Genomic DNA, 14,989 nt, shown 5'->3' with positions numbered 1-14,989 from the left:
GTTTTAAATTAGATTAAATTAGCTTGGACCTTTTAAACCTGAAAGAGACCGAAAAGCTATAGGATCTGCCTGAGATGTGGTTAAGGGCAGAGAAAGAGTTTTGATACAGCATGGTTGAAGACAATGGTAGAAGCAAAATATCGTTTCTTATTCGTTTTGTATTTAGTTTACATCTCACAATAAAATGGCTACACTGGTTGAATGGATTTCTGTTCCCTGCAACTGAGAGTTGTGACTAAGACACCTGAAGAATATTCATTCCATCTGTTCCTGTATAGATGCTAAATTTTATCCTTGGGTAAAATCACAAAGAGCTCTGTGTTTGGATTGCATTGCTCTAGTCCCTCATAGAATTAAAAAAAAAAAAATCAAACCACATTGGCATTATGCCACTGGTCTGTATTGGAAATGTAATAGAAGACAGTTGTATAAAATACAACAACTGTGTTGTTGAGGTCCTAGAGGAGACATTTTTTTCTTAAGTGTTAGTCTGGGGAGTAGCTGGGCTTCTGAACAATTGGTTTGTTTATATCTTATGTATATGGAATTACGTTGTTATCAAGACATTTTGTTTGCCTATCTTTTCCTTTCTGAAGCTGCCACTGAAAGATAATGCTTTCCTGATAGGATTGTCAATCATATAGCTCTCCCTGCTCATGGGAGAGGGCACATTTACCCAGGCTAACCAGTTAGAATGCCTCATTCCTTTGTCCACATTGTTTAGTCTGGAGATGGGAACACAACACAAAGAGGGCCAAACAGAATCCAACCAAGGATTTTTTTCTGGTGCTCTCTTTTCACTAGAATCACTGGCTGTAAGACCTGTGAAACCATAGAGCTTTTGAGGCCATCTTTGCCAGCAAGTGAAAAGAGGCTACTTGAGAATGAAACCAACACAGAAGTAAATGTCCTGAGAACCTTGTTTGAGTTTCTGGACCCACCTGTGCCTAAAGCTAGTTCCATTCACAGAGTGTTCTATTAAATGAGCCAATAAATTTCCTTTTTGTATTTATGCCTGTTTGATTTGGATCTTTGACACTTGCAACCAAAAGAGGCCTGACTGATACAGTTACTGATTCAGAGTTCCTCTTTCAACTGACGGAAGCTCAGAGTCAAACTTGTATCCCACAGGTAAACAGGATCATATTGAATAAATTTTGCGTAGTGGGCTTGTCCCTTGTTTTATCTTTTTCTATCCTTTTTTTTCTTTACTCATTTTATCTTGTTATATTTTGTGTATTTTTGTAAGTTGCTTAAAATCCTTTTTATAATAAGGCACTAAATAGTAGACATTGTTTCCCATATTATCCTGAATCTGAATTGGAAAAAAACTAAGAGTTTATTCCTAGTGGACATCATTGATTTCCTACCGAAACTTTCTCTCTCATTTCTTCTCCCAGTTCTGATTTTGTTGTAGCAGTCACTCTGCATGTAGCCCATGTGATTTAGGAAAGGCTGACCTCACCCACAGCTTTACGGATGGGCCTGAGGAATCTAAGGATAACCTTATTTTCCTTGTCAGGAATTGATTCAGAAATCTGGGCCATTGGGATGCCAGGAGAAGTGTGCTAGTGGCTTCTATTTCTAGGACACTTGCTGAAAAATGACCCTTTCTCTCTTTTCCTATATGTTATGTGTGAATATGAGTCTTGAAACTGTTGCAGCTGTCCCACTACCTGTTTGAGAATAAAACTGATGCCAAAAGAGAGCAAAGCCAAAAGAATGAGAGGGAAATGGAGTACAACCATTGGAATAAATCAATCCTGAGAACTGCATTATCTCTGGGCTTTTGGTTATGTGAACCAGTAAATATTTTCATTTGAGCCACATTAAGTTGGGTGTACCCTTTATAAGGGTTCTAATATAATTGGAGAGTGAATTTTTGGCAATGTTTTTTTGGATTTGACCAAAAGCAAAGACAACAAAAGCAAAAATAAGTGGGACTACATCAAACTAAAATCTCTATACAACAAAGAAAAGCATCAACAAAATGAAAAGGCAACCTATGGAATGGGAGAAAATATTGGCAAATCATATATCTGATAAAGGGTTAAAATCCAAAATACATAAAGAGCCCATACAACTAAATAGAAAAAACAATTCGATTTAAAAATGGGCAGAAGAATCAATCCAAATAGACATTTCTTCAAAGAAGACAAAGCAAAGGTCAATAGGTACCTGAAAAGATGCTCAACATCACTAATCATCAGGGAAATGCAAATCAAAACCACAATGAGATATCACCTTATACCTGTTAGAATGGCTATTACCAAAAAGACAAATTATTGTTGGTGGGGATGTGGAGAAAAGGAAACCCTCTTGCACTGTTGGTGGGAATGTAAATTGGTGCAGCCACTATGGAAAACAGTATGGAGGTGCCTCAAAAAATTAAAAATAGAGCTACCATATGATCCAGCAATTCCACTTCTCGGTATTTATCTGAAGGAAATGAAACCACTATCAAAAAGATATCCATGTACATTGTAGTATTATTTACAATAGCCAATACATGGAAACAACTTAAGTGCCCATCAATGAATGAATGGATAAAGAAATTGTAAGATGCTGTACACCTGAAACTAACACAACATTGTAAATCAACTATACTCCAATAAAAATTTTTAAAAAATAAAAAATCATAAGGTACATACACACATACATACACATAGACACAATGAAATATTATTCAGTCATAAAAAAGATGGAAAGAAATCCTGCCATTTGCAACAATATGGTGGGATGGATGGACCTTGAGGGAATTATGCTAAGTGAAATAAGAGAAAGACAAATAGTGTATGATCTCACATGTGGAATCTAAAACAGAAAAGCAAACTCATAGAGAACAGATTGGTGGTTGCTAGAGGTGGGGGTGGAGAAAATGGGTAAAGGTGGTTAAAACAAAAAAATTGGGAGAGTGAGTTTCCCCTCCAGCAGTTGCTGTGAAGGTTTCATAGCAACCTTCTTGTGTAGGGTTAAGAACTTTCCAAATCTCTATATAGTTTGAAAATTGCAAGGGAAATCCTATCTTTAGAAAAACAATCTTACTGGTAACCACTGGCTTGACTGAGCTCAAAGTCCTCTAAACCTCTTTATAGCTTAATTAAAACAGTCAGAGTTTGGGACTTCCCTGGTGGCACAATGGTTAAGAATCCTCCTGCCAATGCAGGGGACACGGGTTCGATCCCTGGTCCGGGAAGATCCCACATTCCTTGGAGCAACTAAGCCCGCATACCACAACTACTGAGCCCACGTGCTGCAACTACTGAAGCCTGCGTGCCTAGAGCCCACGCTCTGCAACAAGAGAAGCCACCACAAGGAGAAGCCTGCGCACCACAATGAAGAGTGGCCCCCGCTCACCACAACTAGAGAAAGCCCGCGCAGAGCAACGAAGACCCAAAGCAACCAAAAATAAATAAAATTAAATCTTAAAAAAAAAAAAGACAGAGTTCAATGAAGTTCAGACACCTATCTTAGAGAATGCAGCTTATACTTCAAAATTGCTCTGAAGTCAATTACAGTTTATGTGTTTGAAGATAGGAAGGACACCCATAAATAATTCATCCTATTTGGAGATCTTTCAACCCATTCACAGCGGTCCACTCACAAGATGCCAAAGAGATGGCCCTTCCCTTTATAGATCAAAGAGGAACCCAGGTCAAAAGTAATGATTATGAGAATAGCACATTTTATTTATATAGCTCATATCCATATGCCTAGCACTAATTTGGCCATTTTCATGTTCTCAATTCACAAAACTGTCTATAATAATAATAATAATAGTACTAGTCCAATCATAAATTATAAGAATGCATTTGGTATTATGAATTTAAATAACTTCCTAGTAAAAAGGCCAGTGTATGTTAAGGTAGTGCTATCTCTTACTGTGATAAGAATAAACTCAGCTCTGTCTTAACAGGTTGTTTTGGTACTGTTTTGGGGGAACCAGTATTCCACAGAATTCAACACCTTATGTGTACTTTCTTTTAGCTTATTTTCTTCATTCCTCCAGTTCTTCTGAAAGCAGCCACCATTAACAATTTCTTTTGTATCCTTCCAGAAATTTTTATAATTTACTCGTATTTAATTGCTGGTAAAGCTATGTGGTTTTCCATGTGAAAATTACTATTTATATTGCCCCTCCATGTTATTTTTATCAGATGTATCTCCTGTTTGGTTGCTTTCGTATTAGTACAGGTTTCCCTCAGTATCTAGGAGGGATTGGTTCCAAGACCTCTCTGGTCTGGATACCAAAATCTGCAAATGCTCAAGTCCCATGTATAAAGTAGTGTAGTATTTTCCTGTAACCTACCCATATCCTCCTGTATACTTTAAATCATCTCTAGATTATCTATAATACCTAATACAATGTAAGTACAAATAGTTGTAAATACAATGTAAATGCTATGTAAATAGCTGCCAGTGAATGGCAAATTCAAGTTTTGCTTTCTGGAACCTTCTGGAATTTTTTTTCTCAAATATTTTTGATCCGTGATTGGTTGAATTTGTGAATGTGGAACCCAAGGATACAGAGGGCTGGCTGACTGTATTTGTTATATAAAAGTCTCTTGAAAATTAAAAAAAAAAATTGTGTAGACATTTTCTGTTTTCTGATATCACCTTTATTTTTCCAGGACTCAGAAGAGTATTATTCTCTCCAGTGCACATCTTTTTATGCTAGCCCATTTTCTTCTCTTGTTTTATGACCTATCAAAAATATATTTTATGGGCTTCCCTGGTGGCGCAGTGGTTAAGAATCCACCTGCCAATGCAGGGGACACGGGTTCAAGCCCTGGTCCGGGAAGATCCCACATGTGCGGAGCACCTAAGCCCGTGCCACAACTACTGAGCCCGCATACCGCAACTACTGAAGCCCGTGCGCTGGGAGCCTGTGCTCCACAACAAGAGAAGCCACCACAGTGAGAAGCCTGTGCACCGCAACGAAGAGTAGTCCCTGCTCGCCGCAACTAGAGAAAGCCTGTGCGCAGCAACAAAGACCCAACACAGCCAAAAATAAAACAAACAAATAAATAAATTTATGAAAAAAAAGATTCCATGTCTTCCTTGAATACATTTAAAATTTATTTATTTATTTATCTATTTATTTATTTAATGGGATGATGTGAAGTAAAGACCCAAATTAATTACTTTTTTTTTTTGGCCGCTCCATGCGGCTTGTAGGATTTTCGTTCCCCAACCAGGGATTGAACCCAGGGCAGGGCAGTGAAAGCACCAAGTCCTAACCACTGGGCCACCAGAGAATTCTCAATTACTTCTTTTTTATTCTAATACGCTTCTGTCTAAAAAACATCGAACTGCTCATCCAGTTCTCTCTAGTTTGTCGACAGTTAAAAGCTTATTCTTTGACTCTACCAGGAACATTATTCTGTGCTGTCAATAACTTTTACTATTTTTTAAAGTACATGTTCTTTTTAAAAACTACATAAATCTTTTAGTAGTTGACTCTTTTTCTGGTAGGCTTTAAACCTAGTTCAATGAGTTTATTAATTATTCTTCCAGAAGAATTTCACTATATTTCAGGTTTTAATATTAAAAAAATAGGTTTACCATAAGTAAAAATATTTTAAAAATTAATTACTTGTACATCCTTTTTGGTCTCTGGTTATTCTAAATTTTTTTTTTTGTTTTAGCAGCACAAAAATGTACAGATTAACTTGGGAGAGTTTGGGAGTAATTATTTGATTAACTCATATTATAGTTTTTAGTTTATGCTATAGGAAATGAATGTTAGACCCAATTAAAAAATACAAAGGGAAATAAAATATTTTTACTGTTACCACTGGATATCTATTTTAAGATATTGCACAAGAAAGAAAACCTTTCTTAAGTTCATATGTAATCATTAACTAAAAGTATGCAACTCTTTGGTTATCTTGAACATTGAACTTTTGTAGATTCTTCAAAGTTACTTAAATGCAACCACTTACTAATCAACATTTGCTTACTAAGTAGAAGTGATAGAGCATATTTTTCCCTGAGTCACTATGATCAAATGTTCCCTCCTACTGAATTATCTCTATGCAATCAATTATTTACAGAACACACACATTGAGCCATTAAGAAGAGATTTTTGGAAACCATTAAGAAGAGATCTGGGAGAAATCATTTTACCTAAGACCATCAGAGCTAAAGCCAGAATCCAGCCAGATTTCCTGACTCCTTTACATGCTGCAGTCTTTCTTAGTACAGTCTTTAAATATCAATTTTACACTTTAAAAGAGAAAATTCACAGAACACCTCGTCTGATAGAATAGGAGCTTTCCTGAAAATGTGCATGTATTTGACATATTCAGATTACATCTTCAGGGCAGTAGGAGAGCTTGTGATTTAAAGAAATCCTGTGGTGTATCCTTCAGTAAAGGGAATCATCACACTATTTTTGTCTTTTGTGTAAAATTTTATATACATTAAATTGTAAAATTTTGGCGATCTTCTAGTTGGACTTTCTTCCCAGAGCATATTTTCTCCAGTCTTTTCTACCTTGTAAAGGGGTGGGAGGATATCTGTTGATGTTTTTGCTGTACCAATATGGAGCATTATTCTTTGTAAGTTGTGGAATGTAAGACAATTTTCTTAACCTTTCTGAACCTCAGTTTCCTAATTGGTAAAATTGGAGTAAAAATACCTCATAGGATTATTGTGAGGATTAAATTAGATAAAAATTTTAGAATGCCTAACATAGAAATGTTTTTGTTATTTAAGAAACCCATGTGAAGTTGACATATAAGATGTCCATTAAATGTGAGTTCTCTTAATGCCTGTAGATCATTGATAAAAATGTTGAAGGTGCTGAAGCCACTGCAGACCCTTTTGGAATGCCAGTAGAGATCTTCCTCAGGTTATATCATTTATATCATTCTGTTAATTTCTTTGAATATACAGTGGTTCAAGCAATTAAAGGTCCATGTAAATATGCTCTCATTCAGTCCATAGAAAACATGATGTATCTTGTCAGGTGCCTTGCTGAGTTCAAGATACACTACACCTGCTGCCAAAAAAGGAAATTAAATTATGTCAAAGAGTGTCCTGCCTATGTTTTCCTCTAGGAGTTTTATAATATCTGGTCTTACATTTAGGTCTTTAATCCATTTTGAGTTTATTTTTGTGCATTGTGTTAGAGAATGTTCTAATTTCATTCTTTTTATGTAGCTGTCCAGTTTTCCCAGCACATATTGAAGAGACTGTTTTTTCTCCATTGTATATTCTTGCCTCCTTTGTTATAGATTAATTGACCATAGATGCGTACGTTTATTACTGGGCTTTCTATCTTGTTCTGTTGATCTATATTTCTGTTTTTGTGCCAGTACCATAGTGTTTTGATTACTGTAGCTTTGTAATATAGCGTGAAGTCAGGGTGCCTGATTCCTCCAGCTAACAGTGTCTTTTGCAGAGCAGAAATTTTTAATTTCAATAAAGTCCAGCTTATTATTTTTGTTTTCTTTCATGGGTCATGCCTTTGGTGTTGTATCTAAAAAGTCATTGCCAAACCCAAGGTCACCTAGATTTTCTCCTCTGTTGTCTTCTAGGAGTTTAATGGTTTTGTGTTTTATGCATTTAGGTCTTTGATCAATTTTGAGTTAATTTTTGGGAAGGGTGTAAGGTATGTATCTAGATTTTTTTTTTTTCCATGTGGATTTCCAGTTGTTCCAACATCATTTATTGAAAATACTATATTTTCTCCATTGTATTGCCTGTGTTCCTTTGTCAAAGATCAGTTTACTATATTTATAAGGATCTATTACTGGGCTTGCTTTCTGTTTCATTGATCTATTTGGCAGTTTTTTCCATCACACTCCTGAAGTCAGATAGTGTTAGTTCTCCAACTTGGTTTTTCTCCTTCAATATTGTGTTGGCTATTCTGTGTCTTTTGCCTTTCCATATAAACTTTAGAATCAGTTTGTCGATATCCACAAAATAAGTTGTTGGGATTTTGATTGGGATTACATTAAATCTACAGATCAAGTTACAAAGAACTGACATCTTGACAATAGTGAGCCTTCCTAACCATGAACATGAAATATTTCTTCTTTGAATTTTTTCATCAGGGTTTTGTAGTTTTCCTCATAAAGACCTGGTACATATTTTGTTAGATTTATTCCAAGGTATTTCTTTTTTGGGGTGCTAATATAAATGGTATTGTGTTTTTAATTTCAAAATTGACTTCTACATTGCTGGTATATAGGAAAGTGATTGACTTTTGTATGTTAATTTTGTATTCTGCTACATTGCTATAATCACTTATGAGTTCCAGGAGGTCTTTTTCAATTCTTTTGGATTTTTTACATAGACAATCATGTCATCTGAGAACAAAGACAGTTTTATATCTTTCTCCCCAATCAGTATATCTTTTCTTTCCTTTTCTTGTTTTTTTCATTAGCTATGAATTGTAGTTCAGTGTTGAAAAGATATGGTGAGAGGGACATCCTTGCCTTGTTCCTGATCTTAGTGGGAAAGTTTCTAATTTCTCACCATAAGTATAATGTTAACTATAGGTCTTTTGTAGATATTCTTTATCAAGTGAGGAAATTCCCCTCTATTCCTAGTTTCTGAAAGTTTTTATCATGAGTGCGTATTGGGTTTTTTCAAATACTTTCTCTACATCTATCTATTGATATGATCATGTGATTTTTTTCTTCTTTAGCCTGATGTGATGGGTGACATTAATTGATTCTTTTTTAAGAACTTTTTTTAACTGTACAGGCCAAACACAACACTTATAAAGGCTGAATTCAGCCCACAGACCTCCAGTTTGCAACCACTATTTCAAATATTTACTTATTTATTTGGCTGCGCCGGGTCTTAGTTGCAGCACGTGGGCTCTTTAGTTGCAGCATGTGGGCTTCTTTAGTTGCAGCATGTGGGCTCTTAGTTGTGGCATGTGAGATCCAGTTCCCTGACCAGGGATCGAACCCAGGTCCCCTGCATTGTGAGCATGGAGTCTTAACCACTGGGCCACCAGGGAAGTCCCGACATTAATTGATTTTTGAATGTTGAACCAGCCTTGCATACCTGAGATAAATCCCACTTGTTTCTGGTGTGTAATTCTTTTTATATATTGTTCGATCTGACTTGCTAATATTTTGTTGAGAATGTCTGTATCTATGTTCCTGAGAGATATTAGTCTGTAGTTTTCTTGTAATGTCTTTGTCTGGTTTTGGTATTTGGGAAATGTTGACTTCATAGAATGAGTTAGGAAATATTCCCTCTGCTTGTATGTTATGAAAGAGACTATAGAGAATTGGTATATTTTCTTCTTTAAATGTTTGGTAGAACCCATCTGGGCCTGGTGATTTCTGTTTTGGAAGGTTACAAGTTATTGGTTCAATTTCTTTAATAGATACAGTCCTATTTAGATTGTCTCTTCCTTCCTGCATGTTTTGGCCCACTGTGTCTTTCAAAGAGTAGTCCATTTCATCTAGATTATCAAATTGGTGAGCATAGCATTGTTCATAGAATTCCTTTATTATCCTTTTAAAGTCCATGAGATCTGTAGTGATGTCCTCACTATTCATTTTGTTGATGTTGTTGTTAAATATTTATTTATCTATCTGGCTGTGCCAGGTCTTAGTTGCAGCACGCGGGATCTTTTAGTTGAGGCACGTGGGATCTTTTAGTTGTTTCATGTGGGATCTAGTTCCCTGATCAGGGATCGAACCCAGGCCCCCCCACATTGGGAGCGCAGAGTCTTAACCACTGGGCCACCAGGGAAGTGCCTCTATTCAGTTTTTTTTTTTTATTATTATTTGTTTATTTATTTATGGCTGTGTTGGGTCTTCGTTTCTGTGCGAGGGCTTTCCCCAGTTGTGACAAGCGGGGGCCACCCCTCATTGCGGTGCGCGGGCCTCTCACTATCGTGGCCTCTCTTGTTGCAGAGCACAGGCTCCAGACGCGCAGGCTCAGCAATTGTGGCTCACGGGCTCAGCCACTCCGCGGCACGCGGGATCCTCCCAGACCAGGGCTTGAACCCGCGTCCCCCGCATTGGCAGGCAGACTCTCAACCACTGCGCCACCAGGGAAGCCCCATTTTTTGATATTAGTAATTTGTGTCCTCTCATTCCTCTTTATTAGTTTAGCCAGAGGCTTACCAATTTTTTTTTAATCTTTTCAAAGAACTAGCTTTTGGTTTCATTGATTTTCTATTTTGGTTTCCTGTTTTCAATTTTATTGATTTCTGCTTTAATTTTTATTATTTCTTTTCTCCTGCTTACTTTGGCTTTAATTTGCTCTTCTTTTTTAAAATTTTTCTAAGGGGGAAACTTAAGATGATTGATTTTAGGTTTCTTTCTTTCTCATACATGCATTCAATGCTGTAAATTTCTCTCTAAGCACTGTTTTTGCTACATCCTACAAATTTTGATAATTTGTGTTTTCATTTTCATTCCATTCAAAATATTTTAAAATTTCTCTTGAGATTTCTTCTTTGACCCATGTATAATTTAGTATAATGTTGTTTAACCTCCAAATATTTGGCATTTTCTAGCTACCTTTCTGTAATTGATTTCTAGTTTAATTCCATTGTGGTCTGAGAGCAGTATTGTATGATTCCTATTTTTTGAAATTTATTAAAGTGTGTTTTATGGCCCAGAATGTGGTATATCTTGGTGAATGTTCCTGTGAGCTTGAAAAGAATGTGTATCCTGCTGTTGTTGGATGAAGTAGTCTATAGATGTCCATTATATGTAGTGATTGATGGGATTGTTGAGTTCAACTATGTCCTTACTGATTTTCTGCCTGCTGGATCTGTCTATTTCTGATAGAGGGGTGTTGAAGTCTACAACTATAATAGTGGATTCATCTATTTCTCCTTGCAGTTCTATCAGTTTTTGTCTCATGTATTTTGATGCTCTGTTAGGTGCATACACATTAAGGATTGTTATGTCTTTGTGAAGAATTGACCCCTTTATCATTATGTAATATCCCTCTTTATCCCACATAACTTCCTTCTTCTGAAGTTGTTCTGAAATTAATATAGCTATTCTCACTTTCTTTTGATTAGTGTTAGCATGGCACATCTTTTTCCATCCATTTACTTTTAATCTATACGTGTCTTTATATTTAAAGTGGGTTTCTTATAGACATCATATAGTTGGGTCTTGTTTTTTACTGACTCTGACAATCTCTATTTTAATTTGTATATTTAGACCATTGATACTTAAAGTGAATACTGATATAGTTGGATTAATATCTACCATATTTGTTATTGCTTTATACTTGTTGCCCTTGTTCTTTGTTCTTATTTTTGTCTTCTACTCTTTTTGTCTTTTTTTTTTGGCCATGCTGTGCAGCTTGTGGGATCTTAGTTCCCTGACCAGGGATCGAAACCTTCCCCCCTGCAGTGCAAATGCAGAGTCCTTACCACTGGACCACTGGACCAAAGAATCAGAGATTCTTTCCTTAGCTGTGTCCAGTCTACTAATAAGCCTATTACATGCATTCTTTATTTCTACTCATTTCTATTACAGTGCTTTTGACTCTAGCATTTCATTTTGATTCTTTCTTAGAATTTCTGTCTCTTTGCTTACATGGCCCATCTGCTCTTGCATGCTGTCTACTTCATCTCTTAGAGCCCCTAACATATTAATCATAGTTGTTTAAAATTCCTAGTCTGATAATCCCAACATCCCTGCCATATTTGAGGCTTGCTCCGTCTCTTTAAACTGTGTTTTTTGCTTTTTAGTATGCCCTGTAATTTTTTCTTGATAGCTGGACATGACATACTGGGTAAAAGGAACTGCTGAAAATAGGCCTTTAATAATGTGGTGGTAAGGAGTGGAGGGAGAGGAAATGTTTTATGGTCCAGTGATTAGATCTCAGCCTTTTTAGTGAGACTGTGCCTCTGGACTGTGAACTTCACAAGTGCTTCTCAGCTCCCTCCCTTAGGTGGGACAAGAAGGCTAGAGTGGGCTGGAGTTGGGTATTTCTCTTCCCCCCAGGTTGTAACCCAGCAGATTAAGCTCTGGTTAAATAGTTTCTTCTGAGGGCAGACTTTAGGAAGAATAGAATGCTCTGGTATATGTCAAATGGTTACTTTTCCCCTCCCCCTGCCAGAAGCATTAGGAGATTTTTCTCCGATATTCACTGTGAGAACCTCCTCAAGGTAAAACTCACAAAAGTATGCGGGGGTTCCCCTATAACTGAGTCCCCGTGGATCTTTCTGATATCTCAGACTTGACAGACTCAGTCATCCAGTGGAGATTTGTGAACAAGATCCAGAAGCAAATGAGTGCCATCTTGGAGGGATTCACAGAACTGCCTCCTACTGATTTGATTAAAAATGCTGATGAAAGTAAGCTGGAGTTGCTGATGTGCAGCCTTGGCAATGTGGACGTGAACGACTGGAGACAACATTTATTTACAGGAAGGACTACTGCCCAGACCACCCTGTCAATCAGTGGTTCTGGAAGGCTGTGCTGCTGATGGACACTGAGAAGCATATCCAGTTTTACTGCAGTTTGTCACAGAAACATCCTGTGTACCCAGGAGTGGATTTGCCTAATTTTATGGTTCCAGTGGTCCCCAGCTGTTTACAATATAGCAATGGAGAAGTCCTGAAAAACCTCCCAGAGCTCACACATGCTTTAATCGCCTTGACTTATCTCCAACTGAAACCTTTGAAGATTTATGAGAGAAACTTGTGGTTGTGGAAGATACACAAGGATTTGAAGGTGTGAATTAAGCACCCCCTGCCTTGGGATGGTTGTTTGTGGAGCAAGTCCTGCTTGTGCTTTTGTATTTGCCTAACAGACTTGGTAGAGGCAATGGCAGAATAGCAGTTGCAGGGAGTGGCTCCTGGAGCAGAGCCTTTGCTCATGCATTTAACAGAAAGTGGGGTCCAGCTGCTCACAGCTCAAAAGCCAATAAAGAGGCAAGGTTGGTGGAAAGGAAAGTTTGCCTTATTTTGGTTGCCGGCAACTGGGGCAGGGGGTGGGGGGCAGGGGGTGGACGCCTGTCCAAAGGCCAACTGCCCCCCAACTGACAATCAGTGGGCAAGAGCATTTATAGACAGAGGGAGGGGTCTACATGCAGAAACAGCACAGTCAGCTCTGACAGTCATGTTGAAATTGGCCATCAGTGGTCTGATCAGAGTCATCTTGACTGTTTTAAGTACAGTTAGTCTTTAGTTCCAGGGTCGGTTTGTCCCCATTTCTTCGAGGCCAGTTCTTGGAACTGTGGCAGCTTAAGTCATGGCTACAGTCTAGTCATCATGTAGTTAACTTCTTCCACCTGGTAGGGGTTTCAGTATCTACAAGACAGCTCACAGGATATGGCTCAGAATTATTATCTATAGCCCTTGAGAGGAACTAAAAGTCCTTGACTATGCTTAATGACTAAATTATTATTATTTGGTCTCCTTTGACTGTTTCTGTATTTTCTCATTTCTCTGATTAAGCTTATTTTTTGGCTAAAGTTTTTCCACAGACAAAAGGCAGGCTGAGAACATGGGGGGCAAGGACCATAGGGTCCTTCTCTGTTTCACTTACCCAAGTTCAGATGTGGGAACCTAGTCCCAGGTCTTGCATTTTCCACCACAAATTATCAACTGGATGATATCAACCGGCTACACTAATTACATTTCAGGAGAATTTATTCTATTTATGCTGTGCCTCTGTAAGCAAAGCCCTTAATAAATATTTTACATACTTAAAAAAAAAACAAAAAACCTCTCAGTGACCCTGACTCTCCGACACTGAGCCTCTATCAATTAGTCAATTATAGTTCAGCTTTTCCTACCCTGGCACTGGTTCCACAGAAATTTTTGTTCATGGATTTTTGTTCTGGTAAATAGTGATTCTCTGTATTTGCCTGTCTCTCTGATTTGGGGGATAGCAGTTTGCCCTGTGACCTCACTTCTCTTATCCATCTGAGAAAAACTTTTGACTTTTCAGTTTGTTTAGCTTTATCCTTGTTAGAATGGAATGGTAACTTTCACGCCCCTTCATGCCAGAACCACCCACTTCTTTTTTCATTTAATATTATATGTATATTCCACCTGTGCCAGTACGTATTCTATAATCTAAGCATTTGTTTTAATGAAATTTAGATCCTCCACTTTCTCTTTTTTTGGCTACACAAAATGTTTAAGCACAAACAAGTACAAATCCTGCTTCTTTTTTTTGGAAAATATATATTTATTTATTTGGCTGCACCGGGTTTTAGTTGTGGCACACGTGATCTTGGTTGCCGCATGCGGGATCTTTAGTTGTGGCATGCAGGATCTAGTTCCCTGACCCGGGGGTTGAACCCGGGCCCCCTGCATTGGGAGTGCGTAGTCTTAACCACTGGACCACCAGGGAAGTCCCTTGCTTGTTTTAAAACATGATTATAATCTCTATTAGTCACCTTTGGTTCCTCTTACTTGCAAGAGACATCATGGGGGTTCCATTTTATTTTTAGAATACCACTCATCAGGTCCTCTCTTAAATCTCATGAACATTACCAAGCATAGCTAATTTGCTCTCACAACTTACTTGCTAGACAAATGCAGTCAATAAATCCTCCTCCATTTGCTTGAGAAATAGAGGTCTAACATCACTGTCAGAGAATAACAGGTATTTTGTTAGAATTGCAATACTGGTATTGCTTTTCAATCAATTTTTTAAAAGAATAGAACTTGCTTAGAGTTTGGCAATTTATAAATCTTGATTTACATAATGGGTCCTCATTTAAATTTTTTAATTGCCTAAATTTTAATAACATAGTTTCTTCTCACTCTCTTGAGCCTTATTTAAAGAGTCCTGAAGGGACATGAATTGGAATTGTGTTAATTTAGAAACTTTAGTGTGCTAATCAAAGAAAGCTGACCCCTGTATGCTAGAGACTTTCTAAGGCCCCTTAGATATTGTCCTTTATTAAAGTCAAAAGTTCCTATAGAAGTTTATGCATATTTTTATCATCCCTGGTAAAGGAATTCCATTTTGCAGATATTGACAACTAATGGGTAAACATGAAAAAAGCTAATGATTTAGAGGGA

The sequence above is a fragment of the Balaenoptera physalus genome (assembly GCF_965194825.1).
Source record: "Balaenoptera physalus genome assembly, chromosome: 14".
NCBI classification, from domain to species: domain Eukaryota; kingdom Metazoa; phylum Chordata; class Mammalia; order Artiodactyla; family Balaenopteridae; genus Balaenoptera; species Balaenoptera physalus.
This window is presented reverse-complemented; position numbering follows the sequence as displayed.